The 19213-nt window shown below is 35.0% G+C and overlaps 1 long non-coding RNA gene across 3 annotated transcripts; it reads right to left on the bottom strand.

The window, feature by feature from the left end:
• Positions 1-848: 848 nt before the first annotated feature.
• LOC123549839 (uncharacterized) lies at positions 849-18855 on the bottom strand. Of its 3 annotated transcripts, none has more exons than XR_008371226.1 (6): positions 15155-18855; positions 14745-14808; positions 12052-12182; positions 6246-8653; positions 3409-3538; positions 849-1444 (listed from the first exon to the last, which is right to left on the bottom strand). It is a non-coding gene; the product is annotated as an uncharacterized LOC123549839 (long non-coding RNA). The 3 variants fall into 3 exon arrangements; XR_008371224.1 differs by having other exon boundaries at positions 12065-12182; positions 15155-18846; XR_008371225.1 differs by lacking the exon at positions 14745-14808 and having other exon boundaries at positions 12065-12182; positions 15155-18847.
• Positions 18856-19213: the final 358 nt, after the last annotated feature.

Here is a 19213-nt window from a genome sequence, read left to right as displayed (position 1 = left end):
GTGGCAGAGGTTATAATGCAGTAATCTGGTCAAAAATGTGCTTCCGTGGTGTAGGTGTAGTCGAAAGAAGTCCCTAATAAATAGATCTTAAGTTTTCTATTTTTCGCGCATTTTCGCATAAATCGGGAGCCAAATGGGCATCATTCCACTCGTGGAATTAATTTTACATATAATAGGACACTTGTCATGCTAATATTCGCTTGTTTTCGAGTTGTTTTACGTGAAAACGAAAGTAGGGTTTTTATTCTGCGGACCGCTTTCTGAAATGCGGCAATATGAGGGTACCTGACTCCAGTTGACTTGCATTCCACTGCATACTATCCCACACCCCTTTTTCTTTTCGTTTTCTTGAAAGAAATGTTGTTTCTCTGTTCTTCCATTTGTCTGTTTGTCTAGTTTCGGCTAAATATGTCCCGATACTTTTTGAAAGTGCCTGCGGCACCTCGAAGGGGCTGCGGCATCGTCAAAATGCCTGCAGCACTTTTCCAAAAGTGGCATAACGTTCAAATTCGGAATTTTCTGGACACATTTTATGTTTTAGCAGATCACATGTCATTTATAAATACAATTTACGACGGCAGAGACGACATCGTTTGAGTCAGCGAAAAGAAATCGAGTCTAAACAGTCACTGATGTGAAAAAATCACGTTTCATTCTCAACTTATTTGTCCTTACGTTTCTAGGAAATTGATCATTTGCCACAAATTTTAGCATGGATATGTAGATAAGATACATCTACACCCCGCTACATTCCCCGATTTTTGAAAAAATACTCCATGCAGTAACAAAATGACAAAAATTACAAAAATCACTCACCGATCTCGCTCGTTTTGTAAACATTGACGAAGTACCTGCGGTACAGGAAGCGAAGTGCCTTCAATCCTCGTCGGCACAGTCAGTACCGCAGGCACTGTTTAGTACCCGTGCTAATGGAACTACATCTATTCGCTGTGTTGTGAGGCCATTTAATGAGAATGAGAAATCGGGCGATGGCAAGGACTCATCAAATGCTTTCAGCGTTAAGCAGACTCAAAAATCAATAAAATAAAATTTTCATAAACCCTTATAAAATCTTTTAAGCTACAGATTTTTTATTGTTATCAGCTACTATATAGTGTGCTGTAACTTTCACTGCTGTAAGTCCTTTAGTTGCCGAGATATTCAACATTAACTATTTTGCATGGAAGTGTCGGCCGGTACAATTTCTTTGTTGTATTGAAGATCAAGCACATTTGGACATGGAGAAAATTACATGATTGGCAGCTCTGTATTTCTAAAGATTAACACTGACATTGAATCTTGCCATGAAAAACACTACCATCAACAATTAACTTTTTTTTTTGATACACATCGAAGTTCCAGTACTGCTCAAATTTCAAATACACATTTGTCGAGGCAGCCAGTCTGGTGTTCTTTTTTAATCCTTCCGCATGAAAATGTAGTCCTGAAAAAAACAAGACAAAACACCTGTTAAAGACATCAGAAATGACACAAAATGTACAAAGTATCAATAAATGCATTTAAAATTTAACAATTCAAGGTAAGAATGATTTCAAATTGTGAACTTCAAAATTACAAAGAACTTCCTCCCACAACAACCCAGAAATACTTTAAAACCAGGGCGACATCTAATAAGCTTGCTATACAACAAATTTAGTCAGAAAATGTTTTTTTCTACTTTAAACAAGACCTATCACTAATGTTGATGAAAACCCCCAAGCTTATTGTCAGGGCAACAGGGGTATTGAAAATATGATACAATGCATTTGTATATTGTACAGGGAGATAATGTACAAATATGCTCAAAAATTGTCTGCAAAACTGTATGATCTCCAAATTTCATTGTCGTATCTTAAAAAGAAGAAAGTAGGTAAGTAGGTCAAAATCAAGGTCACTGAAAATCAGTTTCGAGATGAATGTTCAAAACTGTACAAGTGGTCCAAATTGTTTGGCAACTTATTAAACAAGAGGGTCATGATGATCCTATATCACTCACCTGTTCAACTTGGCCTTGGAATAAAGATAAACACTAGAGATGCCCATGTCTCCCACAACTGCCTAATCATCTAAATAGTAAGTCAGTCTTTATATACTGTTTACTTAATCCACATGTGCATGCGCTTTCTTGACACCAAAAGGACGCCTATACTATACTACTAGTAGTATAGACGCCGGTTTAGGGGTAAAACTGCGCAAAAAATCTGAGTGTTTTTGGTAAATCAAAGGCCATAATTCCCAAGTGCCTAGGACGATTTGGCTAGTCATCAAACTTGGCCGAGCACTTATTGGCAGACGCATTTTGTTGAAGTTTGGTGAAGATCGGATGAGAAATGTTCAATTTAGAGTGCGGACAAGCTTTGTGACAGACAGACTAAAGTAAATCAATATGTCTCCCACACTGTGGTGTGGGAGACATAAATCAGCCCAAGTTTCATGAAGATAGGGTGACGTAGGTTTTGACCCCACATGACCCAATTTCAAACTTGGCCTAGGAATTTTCAAGATAAACAATCTTACCAAGTTTCATGAAGATATGGTCATAAATATGGCCTCATGAGTGATAACAAGCTTTTCCTTTGATTTGAGCAGTGACCTAATTTCTGACCCCACACAACCATGTTTTGAACTTGGCCTAGGAATCATCAAGATAAACATTCTGATAGTTTCATGAAGATAGGGTCAAAAATGTGGCCTTTATGGTGCTGACCAGCTTTTCCTTTTATTTGACCTGGTGACCTAATTTTGACCCTACATGACCCAGTTAGATCATCAAGATGTGCAAGTTTGTATCAAATCAAAGCATAAATGAAACATCTATGTTGCTGAAAGGGCCAAAAATAGAAAATGTTGCCCCTTTCAGAGGCAGTAACACTAGAACCCATGATGGAATCTAGCAGAGATCTTCTTGTAACTAAAGTTGTGTGCAAGTATGGTTAAAATCAAAAGTCAAATGTCACTTCTATCATCTTGACAAGGTAAAAATTAACAAATTTAGGCTTTTTCACGGATCAGTCAGGAGCCATAACTCCAAAACCTATGATTGGATCTGATGTATTCAAGGAATCCAAAAGCTATTGTTGTTAAAGGTATTTTGCAAGTTTGTATCAAATCAAATCATAAATGAAGTCTCTATATGGCTGCAAAAGCCAAAATAGCAAATTTTGGCCCTTTAAGGGGGCCACAACTCTATTAAAATGTTTTCGAAAGGAACTTATGCCAGAGATATTATGCCAGTGCAAGTTTGATTAAAATCAATTGCAAAATATAGTCTCTAATGTGTTCACAAGAAACTGTGAACAGAGACGTATCAAGGGCGATCACAAAAGCTCAACTTGTCATTATGTGACAGGTGAACTACTAAAACTGCCCACCAGCGATACTGTTACGTATGCCACTCTGATATATTACCTTAACCACAGATCCCTGTGTGGACAGTATGTACCACTATCACTGGTGTTGCTATTTAGAAGGGTAAATCTCCCAGCTGCTATCCTGTTATATATTTCACTCCGATTCATCTTACTGACTGATGTGTTTCCTGGAATCAAAATAATTACATACTATAGTCTGTCCCACCTAATTTTGGACCTCCGATAATTTTTTTATACTCAATGTAAAATTGTCAAAAATGGCATCGTTAATACTGGACGGTTAATATCTCTAGGCACCCTTTTCATTTTCTTTTAAAAATGTAAAATGAAGTTAAAAATCAAGATTTTATGTTTTCCCCATAGACTTGCGTTGTAAAATGACGTGACATCTATTCCAAGATGGCACGTCCATATAAACGTCATTTGGGGGTTTGCTCACAGTTGACGACATCTGATATATTTATTGTTGAATAATAGACATGGAAAATTAAAACAAACTTTGTCCAAAACTTGTACGATTTACTTGTACGGAAGGTGCTGAATTAACATTTTACTTCAAATTAAGCAGTTATTTCCGTTTCAGGTTTTCAGCTTTTTTTCTGAAAACGTGTTCATACTTGCAGTAATACTCGTTAGCATCGACGTAAAATAAATACATGTCTCAAGTCAAGTGCGTACCATTGTTTTAGCCATAGATATCATAACAGAGGTGGGGACAGCGGAGATGCGCGCAACCCATTTAACTAATTTTCATTATGGGTTACTGTTGTTTACAATCGTATCAAAGGTTTGGATGATAACAGTCTGTTAAAAGGTTGTTTTTAACATGAATATATGTTTGTGTACTGACTGGTGCTTTCTGTTACCTACGTCTCACTATTTTTAGTGACCGTTCGATCTAGGTAAAACATTATTCCTCAATGCAATTAATGATTTAAAATGTACATATTTTAATTTGAGACAACGGCCTATATAAGGGACTACCTTAAACAAATTAATAACTGCCTTTATTCTTTATAATAACATAATATCTATTTTATCAATTCCTTTCCTCTCTGCGTCTTTATTTTTCATGCTCGGCCGTTGTAGAGTGGGGCATGTTAAAACATGTTTGTGCTAATTTGATAGGCATGGTATATCTATAGACGAAATAAAACTATGATATTTTGAAGGGGTATTTTGTTCTTCAGCCAGATAAATGAAGCATGTTCAAGCGTGTTTATAAGTTACTTTCATTTTCGATGGTATGAAAAACACGTTTTTTCTCGCCAAAAAGTAGGTATACGAAACATTTACTTCTATTACAAACGAGGGCAGTGCGCAGTTATATTGAAAATTCCTTCAAAACACGTGGAGCGCAAAATAATAAAACAGTGTTTCCGTTAAAAATGATTACAAAAATATACTCTGGCAAAAATGACTGTATCAATTGCCACAACTTGTAACTAATGCAAAATATACACAGAATATCACTGCGGTCATGTGTATGCCGTGATATAGTCACATGCCAAATGGATTTTCATTGTATATATCATATATATGAAATCTCATGAAACTTAAGAACTTATGTTGACCAAATGCTTTTAACAGCGATACATCTGTTGGTTTTCATGTTGTTGCTTTTACGCTTGGTTTTACATCACGCCAACACAGTTTAGGTCATATTGGCGATTTTACAGTTTTTGATGGCGGAACAAAACCCTAGGGCATTATTTCATCACGGACGGGAACCTAAGCAGATCTACAGACCTTCTGAAAGCCAGCTGGATGGCTTCCTAACATGAAAGAGTTTAACACACCAAGGGATGTTTCGAGCCACCGGCATTTAGGGGCAGGTGATAGAAGAAAGCAGCCTCAACCACATGGATGAGAAGCCCACTTTACGGCGGCCATTAAAATTTGCCCCAAAAGTGTTAAAATTCTAATTTAAAGGCATCTTTATAAATCTCACTGTCGTTTTATTTATACTACACATGCCGTTTAAAATATTTGATGAAATTTCAATAATCTTTGATACTAAAGTTTGAATTGATCTGTACAAGTGATAGATGTTTATATTTTTCAAATAGTTAAATTTTTGTGAGATACAACTATTAATACAGAACATTTTATATTATTCTTGTCCAACTGTATTACGTGAGTCAGTCTAAACATGAATTGAATGTGAGCCAATACCCTTTGATGATCTTCGACTGTCCTTAATAATTCTGTGTATTCTAACTAACAATTATCTACACTTTACAGGTAAGAAGTCGAAATTTCAAATTTATAAATACATGTATAACGCACCTTCCGTAACTGGTAATGTGAAGGCTGTTTGTTTTTGTAGGTGATAGAAAAATCCCTTTTTGCACGTATAATTTTATATTAGCAATGTCGATATGTTATAAAGGTAACAAATTACCTGGGTGGCTCAGTTACCCGAAATTACCCTAACTTTTTTTTCAGACTTAGGTCTGGGCTCAAACTTAAAGCAAACTGAACAATTCCTGCCTTTGACTTAAATTTTATCCTCGTAGTCAGACACAGTCGACAGCTGTAACAGACAGACACAAGTGTGCAAATCTATTTGCATCCCGGCAGTTTAAGAGCTTAGACTTGGGAGACATATTAGCCTCTTGTGCACGCTAGATTTTTTATTTGTCTCGATTGTAATTTTGAAATTACTCACTCTTTAGTACCATGCTTGGTAAAACAAATCCTAATTTTGCTTTTATATAGACATATAACAATTATTCATTGAATGAGCTGTCAACTTGTGTTAGTTTTATCTATATTCTAAGTATATACACATGTATTATGATGACAGATCACATAATTTGTTTTATCCATTCATGAAATAAAGCTGATCTGTGAATAAAAACTTTTACTAACAGTACTGGATGCTTTTGTCAGGCTTTAATTAGGTATGTATGGTCTAGAGCAAAATAATCCTTTTTTTGATGAAGCCAGGATGAGTGTTTGAAAGCAAGGTTTCTTTTTCAATTACATTTCAAGAGGTTTGATCCTTTCTGTGTTGAAAATTTCAGAGGAATCTTGCAACTTATTTCGAAGATATGACACTAGAAAGTTGAAGAAGATTGTGAAAAATTGCCATTTTAGCGCAATATGCATTTTTTAATTAATTAGAAATGTGTGCCCAAAACAAATTTTAGTATATATAGATCTTTGTTAGATCTACATCTTATTTGTCCCTCTGCAGCTGTCTTGTCTTTAGACTGCTTTTCAATTTCACACCCAGTTTCTGAAATCTTCGCTTTCCGAGGCCAAAAATTGAATTCTACTGATAGTTATCCATTTTATCCTAGGAATTTAATTTTGTTACAACACACAGTTCTAGGTATGAAAGTGTCCCAACAGTCACAGTTTCTATTGCCAGGACAATGAGATGTACTCAACACTGTAAACTGGTCAGTATTTTAAATTTGCATGTTTCAACAAGTTATTGCTACCTTTTGCTGGAAAATGTGAAATTTCTGGAAATCTGTCATCCATGTACAATTTTTGGAATTTTTAGACTTCTTAAAATAGTAACAAAACATTTTTGAGAATTGCTTTCATGGTATTTATGTTTGTCTTGTTAGAAAATGTCCATAGATAAGAAATGAACATAAAAATATGCACGATTATATTTAGAGAAATACTGGAACAGGAATATATGCAGCTAATACAGCTGTGACTGTTGGGACAGAAACTGGGACAAGGATTCAGTGTGATGTATGGGTGATCTGTATCAGCACATTAGCTGGCCTGAAGTACATATGAGCCGTGCCATGAGAAAACCAACATAGTTGGTATGCGACCAGCATGGATCCAGACCAGCCTGCGCATCCGCGCAGTCTGGTCAGGCTCCATGCTGTTCGCTTTTAAAGCCTATTGGAATTGGAGAAACTATTAGCGAATAGCATGGATCCTGACCAGACTGCGCGGATGCGCAGGCTGGTCTGGATCCATGCTGGTCGCAAACCCACTATGTTTGTTTTCTCATGGCACGGCTCATATATCTACATAAGGGTTAAGGAATATGTTAAGACAGATTAATCTTAGAAATCTGATATTGTTGTAAAACAGTGAACAAAGAAGAGGAACACAGTTAAACCGTGACTGTTGGGACAAATTTGGTGCATCAAAGGATACTAGCCACTAGCATGCATGCAGTACTATGAAGAAGGTTAGGATATGGTATTAAAGTGGTGTCTATTGACTAATGAAAAAGTCAGGTTACATATATTTAAAGCTTCCTGTATTGTTTATTGCATACAGCATATAATAAAGGTATAAAAATGCTATTTTGGCTTCATTGGAGTATATTTTTTCAAAACCATCAAACCAGGAAATGCTGTTTTTTCTTTAAAGCGAACTGTTTCCTGATGAAAGTAGATGGCTGTGCTATAGTATAAACACCAAAAAAGAACCATATATACTAAAATTTGCTTTGGACACACATTTCTAATAAATCAAAAAATGCATGTCACGCTAAAATGGCAATTTTTCACAATCTTCTTCAACTTTAGAGTAATAATAATAATAATAAAATCTTTATTTAATGAAGGTTACATGCAAAGTGTACATAACATGAAAATGAAACGTAAACTTATTTTCAGTATGGCCTTCAGTTAACAACAACAACAATACACATGTATACAAACATTTACGATAAATTTCACAAAATCATATTTAAAAAAAAAAATATATATATATATATATATATATATATATATATATATATATATCAATGATCAATGTATTAAATACGATTAGAAGCTTCCCATCCATCCATCCGACAGACACTCACTTAATTATAAGACTATTAAAGAGAAAAAATGAACAACAGCAAAACAAAATAATAATAAAATAACTGACATCATGATATGTAAAAACTGTAATAATATAATTATTTTAAGCACTGGACTGTAACATTAACAAATGTCGTTTGATATTATTTTTGAATGTGTCATATCTTCGAAACTAGTTGCCCGATTCCTCAGAAATTTTCAACACAGAAAGGGTCAAATCTCTTGGAATGAAAATAATACAAGAAATGTAATTCAAAAAGAAACCTAGTTTTTTAATGCTTTCAAACTTTGGCATCATTAAAAAAACCTCATTTTGCTCTAGGCCATATATCCTAATATTTGTATTCGCTAGTTGTTTCTTCTGGTGTCTGCCCAGTATCATTTTATTGTCTTTGCTGTCCTATCACTGTACACCTCTTCATAGACATCTGTCAAGGCCATCTGGTCCGGAGTACTTTTTTAATCCTTCCGCACAGGAATGTGGTCCTGCAAAAAACAGACAAAACAACTGTTAGACACATCAGAAATGACATAAAATTTACACAATGTCAATAAATACATTTGAAATTTAACCAGTCAAAACAGTGATGGCTTCAAAATGGAGACTTCACAATTTCAAAGAACTACTTCCTAGAATACAACAACCTGGAAGTATTTCAATATTGGGGCGACAGCTAAATCTAACCAAATTTTTAATTTTGCCAAAATTTTCCCTTAAAATCTTGTAACTTAGGGTCATGCTAGAAATTCATTCAAGACATTCTCATTGCAAATCAAATTCTATACCACAGAAACATTTCAAACACTAGAGCTGCTTTTGAGAAAAGTGCATGTCTCCCACAACTGCCTTATCACCTAAACACTAAGTCAGTCTTTTTATACTGTTTAGCTGTTTAGTCACAACAAATATACCTCTGAAGAGTAAAATGGCTGATTTTCAGTAATTCAAGGACCATAATTCTGAAGTGCCTACACCAATTTTGCTTGTTATCAAACCTGGGAGAAGACATGTGGTCACACACATTTTGTTCCAGTTTGGTCAAGATCGGATGAGAAATATTTGACTTAAAGTGCAGACAAGAGTAAAAAGGCTGATTTTTTATTCAAGGGCCATAATTCCTAAGTGCCTGGGCCGATTTGGCTAGTTATCGATCTTGGCCAAGGTCTTATTGGCAAACACATTTTGTTCAAGTTTGGTGAAGATCAGATAAGAAATCTTCGATTTAGAGTGCAGACAAAATGAACGGTTTTTGGTGCATGTTTGAGAATGAAAACTTCAGCATTTTTATGAGCCTAGATGATTCATTAATTAATGTCAAGGGCCACAATTCTGAAGTGTCTTGGCCGATTTGGCTAGTTATCAAACTTGGCTGAGGCCTTATGGTCAAACACATTTTGTTCAAGTTTGGTGAAGATCGGATGAGAAATAATCGACTTAGAGTGCGGACAAGTTCTGTGACAGACAGACAGAAACACACACACTGGAGTAAATCAATGTCTCCCACACCACAGAACTAAAATCCTGATTTTTTTTATTTAGTCTCTTATTTTATGCATTTTATTTGCAACTCAACTCCTTATATCTTACAACTTTATATCTTTTTGCATTCATGCAGCATCACTACAAAAAACAAAAAAAATCCAAATAATCAAAACAGACACACAAACACTTATAGTTCCTTAAAACATTATTTTATATTTCAATGCGATACTTGTGGAAAGAAAACTGCAAGATTACCATAATAAGATTAGAAAGAACATTTTTAATTGAGTTACTTCCCTTCAATCATAGAATCAATTTCCTACTTTTTTATAAAATCAGTTCCTGTCTATTAAAAGGAGGAAAAACTTAATTAAGCAGTCAGCCAAAGGAGTGGCACAATGTGACTGTTTATGGAAGATGGCTGCTGAAGTTAAGTTAGAACAAAATGTCAATTTAGTAAGTTAGCTGACTGGCTGCTAAAAGGCAAGTGGTTGCTAAGTACAGGTGGCTTCAAAGGCAAGTTTATGTGAGTAATCTCTAGGTTTAGAGTTCTTACTAGAAAATGACTTTAAATGAAAAAAAAATCTCACATTTAGTTAAATATTTTGTAAGACTATCATGCAAACTTAATGTAACTGGGTCAGTTTTTATTACAGTTTTAAATTTGGTAAGGGAGACAATTCCGTCAACCTTGTATCTCTAACCTGTCAAAAGTTACCTGTTGGCCATGCTTTGGAAAAAAACTTTTAGTCTTTGTTGTTAAGACGTGTTTTTACCTGTGGCCCAGAAATTGTATTTCCAATGGTTTGTATTTGTCCTGTTGTAGTTAATCACTGGGTTTATAGTACAAGGAATTAAATCTTTGTATTAGTTTCACTTTGAGTTTAGTAACTTAATAATTGTGAATTTCATGATTGATGAAAAGTGAGTTTCAGAATGACACTTGTATTTCTCCAATCACATCTCTCCATTTTATTCACTACTAACATTAAACTTTGCAGTATCAAGTAACAGTCACTGGTTTGATTGAAGTGTGAAATTGTACAGTTGTGGATCGTTCATCCCATAGATGGTAGTCATATGATGTGCTATGTGTAACTATATGTGTTATATACCTTATAGAACAAATAAGGTTATTTGGCCACTATGTTGTTATGTTCTAAATGGGAATATATGGTACTTACAGGAACATATGCATGATGAATTGTGTATTGCTTTTACTATGTTTGACCATATATTGACTGTCTTTTAACCTTTGTTTTCAGAGTGTGTTGCTTTACTACATTAACATACAATATGATTGTATTAAACTGATAGAATTCAACCTATATCATGTGTGTCAATATCATATACCAGTTTCACATGTGGACACAAATCGAACGCATTGACCCTTAGAGCCTCGTGCTATTATTATAGCGCTGAATAACCCTGTAACATTAAACCTGCTATGACACTATATGAAGCCAATAATGCAGAGAGACAGCATGCTTGACGAATTTGATGCTAAAAAGTGCAATTGGGCATATCTGATAAAACTAGAGCTATCACTGAAGTAATTGGGCATATCTGATGAAACTCAGTGAAGCAATAAAGCAGAGGAAACAATAGTGTATGAATGAAATTTCTGACAAGATAAAACTCTAGTAAGTGGAGAAAACTAGGGATGGTTGTGCCCCAAATCTTTGTCTAACCCAGAAAAGGCAAGAGCTGTAAGTGGAGACAGCTAGCATGACTATTTCCATGCTTGATAGCAAAACAGGGCATACCTGAAGAAACTAGAGCCATCACTGTAGTGATTAATACCCCCAGTGTAAAGGATGATACTGGACAACCATTTGAGTCAAATCCATTTAATAGTCATATAACCAAGGTAAAGTGCACCAAACATTAACCAGAATTTTTCAGTACCAAAAAGGTAATTATATTCTTGTGCCATATGATGTGGGTGATGACGTGAAACAACTATGTGGAGTCTGAATCAAATTTTATTTAGTAATAATAGAAATAGGAAGAAAATGCTCAAAATGTTTTAATTAAAATTAATAAAATGATGGCATAATTCATTCATGTATTATTGGTGTGAGAGTTATGGCCCTTTTCTTGTGATGTGAATGATGATAGGGAACAACTATTATAAGTCTGAAGCAAAGCAATCAAGTAATAACAGAGATGAAATGGAATTGCAAGAAAACTTTAACAACTAAACTGCTGACGCGGAAGTCGATGCCAGAGAGACTAGGATAGCACAAAATACAGTCAAGCAGTTTTAAAATTAGTTGTTACCTTTTTCTTGAAATTTCATTTCATCTCTTATAATAGTTGTTCCCCATCATCAATTGCATCACAAGAGACAAGGGCCATATCGATTAGTTTACACAATTTTTTTTCAGCGGGTACATACCTGGTATTCTTACCTTATACTATGACAATTCCACTAAGGCCATACATGTGGAACACAAATCTGTGCAAAACAATGTGTACTTCTTGCTGTGTCTCTGGCATACTGCTGATAGCTCTGCCTCATAAATTTCTCTAAAAAAGAAAATTTCCTCATGATGTACAAAAAGCTAGTTTATTAATGCAAAGAGTATAAGACAATATTTACAATTCAAACTGTTTCCTATAAATGCAAGTCTACGTCAATTATATATGAAATTTTAATGGCTGTTAAGTTGGGAATATTTCAAGGGTTATGAAGCTCCACTGGTGGGTTAACTTATCTCAGTGTGTTATATCAGAATTGTGTATTGTAGCAGTTGTTCAAAGTGTGATGTGACACTTTGTTAAAACAATTAATCTTCAGACAATTGCTTTCTTTGTTTTCAATTTTGTTCTTTCTGAAACTGACAGCAGCACTGGACCAACTGAAACAAGTGACTTAAGAATTGCTGATCAGCAATACAGAAAAAAGGAAATTACACATAACAAAACAGCCATACGGGCCACAGTAACTCAACTGACCTAAACTATATGATCTTGAATATATGAATGACACTTTGATCCATTTTGGTAACAAATGTGTTTAGTATAAAAACATAAAACAGGTTCAAGTACCCCTATTTGAACAAACCTGAAGGAGGACCTTACAAGAATGCTACTGATCCAAGTTTACTGAAGTGCTCCAGTTCATGCAGTTCAAGGAATAGTCATATACAGACATCTGTATTTTTAATTCTAGTGTCCCCTTTAAGATGCTAAATATCCCTTTTTGAAGAAATTAAATAGAGGACTTTAAAAGAATGCTACAGCCCAAGTTTGATGAAGGTCCAATAAGCACATCATGAGAAGAAGTTGTATAGAATTATTTCTATCTTTAGCTCTAATTTTCTATCTTTAGCTCTAATTTACATAAAAAGGGCTAAGCACCCTCATATGTACAAGATAAAGTGAGGAACTTTTAATATTGCTATGAACAGTTTGATGAGGACATATCAAGTGGTTCAAAAAAAGAAGTTGTTAAAATGTATTTCTATTTTTTGAACTTGCGTCCCCCCAAAAAACTTGAACAAATTTGAAAGAGAACCTTATTATGATGTTACAAACTAAGTTTGATGAAAATACACTCAGCAGGTTCTTGAGGAAGTACACAGTTAAATATTTTGCTTTTCTGAGCTCCAACAGACACTCAAAGGAGTCAAGTGTCCAGTTTGAAATATATTTAGGTTATAACACACTAAATAGCCAGCACTATATATTCTATATAAAATAACAAGTTTTCACAATGCTGCAGTACACACCTAGACCCATTTTAAATTTCTTTCACTTACATTTTCTTGTAGAGCAACATTATACTGTAAAAAATATCCAAAGAAAGTAGGGTCATGTTTGATGCAAGAAAATATTTCTGGTCAACGGACACACCATAATTTTTACACTGAAATGACAATCACAATTCAGTGTAGGGGTGTATGAATAAATTTCACATGTTAAATCAGTTAGGAGTCTTTTTTCAACATGCAAATGCTACCAGTATGTCAAGTATAGGCATGCAATATGATTTCAACCAATATATAGCAATGATTTCAAGGAAAAATCCTTCTTACAGCAAAAAAAACTGAGAACTATTTGAATCCGCCGTTATTATGCGACTACCGTTTTTTCACAGGTACTCGGGCTATTTAGTGTCTGTATGCCTATAAGGAAATACGAATTTTTTTTTACAGCTTTTTTGCTATGTGAAGTTTCATCTATACTCAGCTTATAAAACAAGTTTCAGCCCAAACAAACAAGTAGTTTTCTCAAAATCACTATTTTTGTACAGCCATCATTTTGTCCAAAGACTGCAGTTTAAGCCGTAAAATTGGGCTGAATCACATATAGTCATTAAACGCTGTTTTTTTCAAAAAACCCGTAAGATATTACATAAAATATACCACCAGCAAATGCGGAATAGACAACTACACTAAAAAAAACCTTCTAATTATGCAACTGTGATAAAACATAGAACAAAATTAGTGTTTAGTGAATTTTTTTTTTGTTAATGTGGATTTTTTAACAATTAACGGGCAATAACTCTAAGGGAAACTGAATCCCCACCAAAAAAAAAATTGAAGGGCATCATTATTTCAAGTTTTATGAAATTCTATCTGATAGTTACTGAGAAATTGCTTCAGACGGACATTTTTGGGCATTTTTCATTAAATCAAGGGCAATAACTCTAAGGGAAATTGACCAACCCAAAAAAAACTTGACGGGCATCATTGCAGTATGTTGGTTCATCTTTATTTAAAATTTCATGAAATTCTACCTGCTAGTTATTGAGAAATGACTGTGGAAGGACATTTTTGGGCATTTTTCAGTAAATAAAGGGCAATAACTCTAAGGAAAATTGATCAATCAAAAAAAAAAAAAACTTGACAGGCATCATACCAGTTATTGGATCATGTTTATTGCAGACGGACGTACGCACACACACACACGGACGGACAACGCCATTTCAATACCCCACTCCCGATTTCATCGGCGGGGGATAACAATACTGCATCTTTTTGCATTTTATAGCTAAAGTCATATCTCATGGCCATGGTATTCAAGTTCTCTCCAACTATTCAAACTATGTCAAAATGTAACTAAAAAGGTGTTGATACTGCACACCTGGTCTCTGCTCAAAAATGTGTGAAAATCCTCAGGTTCAGTACTGTCGTACACAGGAATCCTCCTGAAATGTTAGTTAAGTTTCTGCATGCCTTGTTACTAACACATATAATTTAGAAAATAAAATAGAAAAAAACAGGTTTAGTGTAAATAATCCTTTTGTTAAGAAATAAGCCGTTCTTCAAGTGAGATGCCACGGAAATTTTCCAGTAAAAGTCATAACAGGCTTGTCGGATTTAAAAAGGGGGTAATTCATGAAGGTAAAACTAACATTTCTTTACTTAGTCAGACAAGTGTTACTGCAAAAAAGTATGTTAGACTTACAAAAGAGACTTTTGAGTCAAGGGTTAATGATAACGAAGGTTTACTTAAACTAAATGATGTAAATGGCTCTGAAATGATTGTCCCACTTCTGTGGTCACTAAACAGCTGTCCTAAGTTGGCGGATGAGTACAGTACACCAGGAAACACTGAGGCTCACCCTGATCTGTTAACTCACAAACTGTACTGTCCTAAGCTGCTACAGGAAATGTTTAACTCTGAAATAAAAAGGCATTGCACCGGTGAAAACATATGTGATGGCAATCTGAATTTTGATGCGGAATCTTCTCGTAAATGGGGATTAGCTTGGGAAGAGCAGCTTAAATGCTCAAAATGTAGCTATATTAGTAAATATTATAAGCTTTATGATGAGGTGGAAAAACAAGGAAGGGGTAGAAAAGCTACTAAAATCAATGTTGGCTTCCAGTTAGGTGTAATGACAACCCCAATAGGTAATACAGGTGCAGCTAGATTACTGGCCCATGCTGAGATAATTCCACCCTGTGTTACTGGTATGCAAAGATTGTCAAATAAAGTAGGTGAAAACACTGAAACCCTTAACAAACAGAATATGCATGAAGAAAGACAGTCACTTAAACAGGAAAATGCGAAATGTGGTAATTCAAATAGCTCAGAAGTCCTAACTGAAGGGGACTCCTGCTATAATAACCCCTTGTTTAACTCTGAAAGTACGCCCTTTCAAGCTGGCACCATTGCCGCAACAGCTATTTGTGAAAATAATACACATAGAAAGTCAATTATTGGTGCATTTGTTGGTGTTAAAACATGTACAGCTGCTTCTAAGTTAAGAAATCAAGGGTGTAAAGTGCCCCAATCATCCAGGTCACTGTACAGTAAATTTAGATGAAGCCCAATCCACTGGTGATGAAGCCAAATGGAATGAAATGGTATCTAAGGATATTACTAAAGATCTTCAGATTTCACACCACACAGGTGATGGAGATTCTAAAAGTCATTCTGGTGTAGACAAAGGTCAAGGAACTAAAACTGTGCACTTGAAAGATGTGAGGCACCTAGCAAATTCTCTAAAAAGGCAAATTAACCAGGCACCATTTAGTGACAAAATGTTCTGTGGTAAACAGAAGTCTAATCTAAACAAGAGCTGTCTGCTGACAGCACGCTCGACTATTCGAAGAATTGATTGAAGAATAGGGTCAAAATATTACCAAAGATATTCAGACAAAAGAAAAAAAAGATTAGACAATGTTCCAGTATTTGTAGATTTCGATAAGTCTTGCACTAAATGGCAATGTGTGAACCAATTTCAAAGTCCAAAAAGGGCCATAATTCAGCCAAAATAGTTGTCAGAGTTATGTACTCTTGCCTACAGATTGAAATCCTGATGATAAACAAGTGTTCAAAGTTTAAAAGCAATATGTCAAATAGTTTTGACAAAACGTGGACTTGTATGAAAACAGAACAAATTTTCAAGTCCAAAAAGGGCCATAATTTAGCCAAAATAGATGACAGAGTTATGTACTCTTTCCTACAGATCGAGACTATTATACTGAACAAGTGATAAAAGTTTCAAAGCCATACGTCAAACACTTTACAAAAAATATTAACTGGTACGAAAAACTTAACCCAGATTTCTAAGTCAAAAGGGGCCATAATTCAGCCAAAATCCTCGATGGAGTTATGTACTCTTGCCTATAACTAGAAATGGTGATGGTAAACAGGTGTTGAAAGTTTCAAAGCTTTATCTCAAAAGACTTGTCAAAATATGAATTGGTACGAAAAAATTAACCAAGATTTCTAAGTCAATAAGGGCCATAATTCAGCCAAAATCCTGGATGGAGTTATGTTCTCTTGCCTATAACAGGTCATGGTGATGATAAACAAGTGTTGAAAGTTTTAAAGCTTTATCTAAAAAGACTTTGCCAAAATATAAACTGGTACGAAAAACTTAACCGAGATTTTTAAGTCAAAAGGGGCCATAATTCAGCCAAAATCCTTGATGGAGTTATGTACTCTTGTCTATGGCTGGACATGGTTATAGTAAACAAGTGTTGAAAGTTTCAAAGCTTTATCTCAAAAGACTTTGTCAAAATATAAACTGGTACGAAAAACTTAACCATGATTTCTAAGTCAAAAGGGGCCATAATTCAGCCAAAATCCTTGATGGAGTTATGTGCTCTTGCCTATAACTGGTCATGGCGATGGTAAACAAGTGTTGAAAGTTTCAAAGCTTTATCTCAAAGACTTTGTCAAAATGTGGACTGGTACGAAAAACTTAACCAAGGTGTGACGCCGACGCCGTGGTGAGTAGGATAGCTCTACTTATTCTTCGAATAGTTGAGCTAAAAACAGATTTGCTTTATCTATTAAATCTAGGTGTGTTTCAGAGCTATCAAGTGAACATAAGAAGTACAAAAGCAATTTGAAAGTAATAAAACACAAAATGCCTATTATAATTTCAGCAATAGTACTATGTTTCAAAGGTTACAGTGGTACCTCGTGTTCTAAATACAGCCTGGTTTGTTCTGCTGGCAACTACAGAAAAGCAAAAAACTATATGCCAGACAATATTGGGCTTAAAATGACTGATGATGATGAGACTTTACTCAGAAAATGTATTGAAATTCTCCTTGGTCCAGAAAGCATAGAAAAAACTAAATTTTTAACATCTACACAGAAATGTGAAGCAGTGAACAGATCCTATGATGCATGCTTGCCCAAAAATGTAACATTTCTCCGCAACTGCCATGGCCGTATCCATGGCTAGATTCTAAGACTAAATCATGGGCTTGCTGACACTGTCATCCTTAAAGCTAGGGTAAATGGTGTAAAACTGTCACATAGCTCTTCTGTTATCAGACACCTTTTAAGAAGAGAGTACTATGACAAGTTGCGTAAAACTACCAGGTATATATCACAAGCAAGACACAGTCGTTTTGCATCACGCCAGTATAGGTACAAATTACAAACAGATTTACACTATTCAAAGGGTCTCACTGACCCCAAGCCTGACTTTTCTAGCACGCCACACCTAAAAGATCTTGCTTATGCATAGAGTGTGACATTAGCATGAAATAAAGATGGTTATAAGTAAAATTATTGTGCTGCCTAATGTGGCCAGCTGAGCCGGTACTGCAAGCTGAGCTGGCACTGCACACATATAACAAGTTATCTTAACCACACAAATGTAAATAAGCCTTGTATAAGTTGTGTATATAATAGTGCTATATTTATCAAAAATATACAAAAATAGTAAACTACTGTATACCATAGAATAAAGTCCTTGAAAGAAAACTCCCTAAACTTATGGCCAGGCCCCTTGTTCACAAAACATTTTCAGACTCAACTGAGTTTGATAATGAAACTTAATTTCTCATTTATATCGAAATAACATGTTTAAAACTAAATTTTAAGTTGATAACTATTTCAAAGTGATTATTCGGTATTGATGGTCAATCTCATTTGAAATTTAATGTTGAAGTTTTGGTAAAACTGATATTAAAATTTCAAACTCAAACTCAGCTGAGATCAAAAAATGTTTTGTGAACACGGGGCCTGAGCATTTGTCCCCACATTTCTGCCTTTCATTATTTATAAACTGGGGTTCAATGTTCAAATGTTCCGGGTTCACACATAAAGAAAAGTGGCATATATGCGACACATGTAGGCCTTCGGGTATTTTGATGTATGGAAGGCCGTACACGCCGTAATGTTACAATGTAAGTCTATGGGAAAACAATTGGTGGTCTCTAACCTATTGGACCCGTAATAGAGTACCTTCTTTTTGAAGAGTATTCAATTCCTACCATAAACTTTCTTTGACTGCAGTTTTCAAGGGGGCGTAGGTTCAAGCCCCACTGGTACCAATTTTTTTCATTTTATAAGCTATTTCTTGCTGTTCAAAGTGAATTTACCTCTGAATCAGGAGAGGTAGAGTAAGACATCTTTAAAAATACTGAGTTACGTGCGGTAAAAGTTCTCTATTTTGCCTTCATTCTCAGATTACATATTGTGGAAGAAATGCAGGTAGGTTTTACTTCTGCCCCAAGGTCATTTTTGAATGAAGTGAGCAAAATTCAAAACAGACCCACAGGATTCGACCTTAATTTTTCAATGTTGGAGTAAGAATTCTGTCTAATAAAGTTTACTTGATGCACCCTAGAAAAAAA

The sequence above is a fragment of the Mercenaria mercenaria genome, chromosome 6, assembly GCF_021730395.1.
Source record: "Mercenaria mercenaria strain notata chromosome 6, MADL_Memer_1, whole genome shotgun sequence".
Lineage (NCBI taxonomy): Eukaryota > Metazoa > Mollusca > Bivalvia > Venerida > Veneridae > Mercenaria > Mercenaria mercenaria.
Note: the sequence above shows the minus strand (reverse complement) of the source record. Positions and strands in the feature narration are given on the sequence as shown.